Here is a 4,144-nt window from a genome sequence, read left to right on the forward strand (position 1 = left end):
TAATTGTTATATATATATATATATATATTTATATGCGTGTGTGTGACTTTTGGAAGTATGACCGTGGGAAGCATGAGGGAAATGGGAGAGTACTTAAATACTTATACCTATATATATATATATATATTAATCTATCCTTGCCTATATAATTTATAGGATTTGATATTTGTTCAAGTCCATTAAGAAGGGAGCCAAGAAAGAAGCAAGGGGAAGTTAGTACAGAAGAAAAAGCAAAAGGTAGTAACTCTTTTCCTTTAATGTGATTGTATATGGATTGCCACATGCTTGGATGTGCCTTTATGCTGATTATGCATGAAAACATGTAAGTTGCCTTTGCATAATAATATTTGTCATGACAATATGCTGGTTTCCATTTATTTTGGAATGTGGGCGCGATAGATAGCGATTAGCTATATGGGTGTATGGTGTATATGCATCATTGATTATACTTGGATGCAAGGTGTTGTTCTCTTTGGCCTGTGTAGCATGTTGTTTGTGATCTTGTATGATTACGTGAGGGAAATTTGTTACTACTGGGATTCTTTAGAATCTCACCCCTTCTTCCATGTAATACAGCAAGAGCAAGTACTCCTAAGGGCAAGGGAGTAGTGATCGGTGGAGTTTAAAGGCGCAGGAAGCTGGCGATCTTTTGTTTATATATATTTTGCTAAAATGCATCTTATTTTGGAGTAAAGATATATATTGTATATCTATATTGGTATGTAAATATTCCTCCATAAGGAGATGACTAAGGGCAGATAGATCATAATGACTGCTATTGAGGGAAATAGTCAATTTTTTTTTGATATAATTATTATTTGGCCTAAAATTTATGTGTATCTAATTATGTATCTCGTCGTGTGAGCCAATGGCTAGGGTGTCAAATGTTAAACCCTATTGGCTATAGTTGACTTAATTGAGGATTCGAAAGGCCGAATGGAAATAAAAATTATATATATATAATTCCCAGGATGAAACCTGGCTTTTAATGGATCATGATTAAATAGAATAATTCTACTAGTATATAAGGGATAGGTGTTACATTATAAATTTCAACATTGTGGGCTTATGTCTTTCAAATAATTTGATAATTAGTAAGTCGGTTGTTTTCTACTTTTATTTAATTAGTCAAATGTTGTAAGTTTATTTTCCTGGATTTCTGATCTTAGTTTGTTAACAAGTTTCTTTAAGTATTACTTCCCCAAGTCCTAAATGTATAGGAGTTAATTGATGAGTTTGTTTTGATCATATAAATGTAACCCACCTCGATCTTTTTTAATCTCTCATAATTGTCCAGTCATTCACAAGGAAGCATAATCTGGTGATAAAAGTGAAGTGCCACGTATGCTCCTTTTTTCTGTTTCAAACAACTTTATTTTGCAGTATCAAGAGAAGTTCTGTTAATTAGTCCTTCGGTCCTTAATACGAGATCAGTTCAACAATTAAGTCTTACATTAAGAATTCGAATCTGAAGAGTTTATTATAGATTCGAGATAGTAACAATATCCATGTGGATTGATGATTAGACGAAGAGCCTTAGTGCAGAATAAGATAACAGCAATGAAAGGAAAATCATTTATTGCTTGGAAAGCTGGATTGGACAGGCCAATTCTTCATCATGTAAATACCCATAAAAACTGCAAAATATAATATCCTCTCAAAAAAAATATCCACTACCCAACGCTGCGACTGATCACGTACAGATTCACAGCACTAGAGATTGATATTCTGGTTTAATCTATATTGGACAAAGTCGACAACTTAGAACGCAAACTGTATATTTATGAAGTAATTTAGATATAAATTGCAAGACATCAATATCTGATTCCAACAAGGTGGTTCTCCTTTTTGCTCAGCTTTAGCTCACCATCGCTGCCCGTACGCCCACTTAGGCATGGGGTGGCCAATAATCGTGATAATCGCTGTGTTCTATACACGAGCAAAATGAAGAAGGTAGAGTTACGAGATAAGAAGAAAAATAAATAAGTGATCGAAGACCATAAATGAACTCTCTCCAATATAATTTTCACATGGCAAGTGATAAATGAGACAGCTAATTATAAGCATCATTAAGGTTAAAATTTAATAAACATCTCTAATAATAATGGAAAAGATCGATGGGTTAATAATAATCCTTGCCGCGTGGATATCCATACCTGATGATGGATTTACATAAGGGTGATCACCAAGTCGCCGAGCTGATGTTGGCGGAAATTGGAAGGAGAAGAGAAGCACAAAAATCAAAATAAGGTACCAAACCAGCTTCTTCATCATCTTCCTTATCTTCTTCTTCCAAACACACTTATAGAAGTTAAACGTTAAGCTCCGACGATTGACCCTCTTGTACAAGGAAGTACCACCACTTTGTGGCTTTATATAGACTTCGATGCGCGCACACACCCAAGATATATAGAGGATATAAACAGTATGTTTAGGTAGTTGAAATTCAGTGTCTTTTTTTTCAAATTTTGTTATTATCAAATACTTCTTCCCTAATATATGAAAAATAATTAACTAATCTGAAAAGTTTAAGAAAATTAATCCAGTTAGTTATTTGTAAAAAAAATAATGTTGGTTTTCTTAAAATAATTTAATCATTTACATTAAAAAAATGCTCCTTTGATAAAAAAATCTACTTAATTAGTATGTGTTGTCAACAGAGAGATCTACTTAGAAAAAGAATTATAACTTTAGGAGACAAAGTGAATTACCAAGATCTTATCTTTAAAATCAAAATAATCTTTTTGCTAATTTTTACGTTTAGGACTGAAGGAACTATGATTTTTCAAAAATCATCCAGTAGACTGACTTCAGACTAAATGATAACCAAGACAAGGACACGGAAAAGAATCGTTAAAGTTAATTAATTTGACTATGAAATTGGGAAAACAGAGTAACTTGTATGGTTCAACAACTACGTGTCTAAAATGGGAACCACATCAAGTGTGGAGGATGATTGACTGATTCAATGAAAAAATTTTCGTCCTAAAACTACGTTTTTTTAATCATATATTGACGCAGTCTATTGTTTGAAACATATTTTACACAATATCACTTAATACTGTTTTCGATACTAAATATAAAACATTAATTCACTCTATCTCCCAAATTTATAACATATTTTAAAAAAACATACTTATGGTATTTCCATCCAAGTATAGTTTTAATGGACATGATTAAATAAGAGTAATTTAGGAAAGTCAATACACATTTATTACAAATAACTAACTAATTTTTTTAATCTTATTAAATTAGTTATCCAACTCTTATATTAAGGATCAGATATATTGTTTGATAGATTCTTCTGTATGTTGGACATAACCTCTGAGAAATAACCAGGCTATATACATTACTTGTAAATAGTTCAACATTTTGTAAATTATTTATTGATAATGACGACGATGGTGCCATTATGATTTCAATCCTACGTGAAGAATGGTCCAACTTCTCATTGTGACTTCCTCAAGCGCGCAAGGAATTCTTCAAATAATTCAAGTTTAATAAATTTTTATCAGTCGAGCGCTATCTGAACAACCTAAAACAAGTTTGATTTAAACAAAGAATCCGATTTTTCTAATTAGTTAAGTCGCAATCAAAATCTTATTTTTAAAAGAATTAGGTAAAAGGAATTGATATTCAATTAATTAAGTCATGTTTGGAAAATTAAAAACTAATTTTGACCTTTTTTTTTTAACACAAATTTTGACCAAGTATAACTTTTTGTTTTTTCGTTTAGAAGAAAACGAATTGGTAATTTCTATTAGAGACTAGTCATTTTGAGCCTGTTTGGGAGAGCGTTTTATGGGCCAAACGCTGATGAAAAGCTATAATAAGCCCAATTGCATATTGAAGGCAGTTTGGATCAGCATTTGGGCCATCCAGCTTATCCACCAAAAATTAGATTGCACCGCCTGATCTGTTAAGCTCTGTGGAGAAGCTTTTGGAAATTGCAACGCCCGATCACAAAGCTCTCTGGACCGTTATATTTTTTGTCAATTCTCTCTCCATTTTTTTATTCGTTTCTTTTTCTGCCTTTTCTCTGCCCGTGACCTTCCTCCTTTTCCATTTTTATGATTTCTCTAAAGTTTTCAATTTTAATTCACTCATTAAATTTCACTTCTTTATTATATTATTTAAGTTCTGT

The 4,144-nt window shown here is 32.0% G+C and overlaps 1 long non-coding RNA gene across 1 annotated transcript; it reads right to left on the reverse strand.

Moving 5' to 3' along the window:
* Positions 1–1,852: 1,852 nt before the first annotated feature.
* Positions 1,853–2,280, reverse strand: LOC114725922 (uncharacterized). Its single transcript, XR_003738454.1, has 2 exons — positions 2,157–2,280; positions 1,853–1,929 (listed from the first exon to the last, which is right to left on the reverse strand). It is a non-coding gene; the product is annotated as an uncharacterized LOC114725922 (long non-coding RNA).
* Positions 2,281–4,144: the final 1,864 nt, after the last annotated feature.

The sequence above is a fragment of the Neltuma alba genome, unplaced genomic scaffold, assembly GCF_004799145.2.
Source record: "Neltuma alba isolate B1F8T4 unplaced genomic scaffold, ASM479914v2 tig00012305_pilon, whole genome shotgun sequence".
NCBI classification, from domain to species: Eukaryota; Viridiplantae; Streptophyta; class Magnoliopsida; order Fabales; family Fabaceae; genus Neltuma; species Neltuma alba.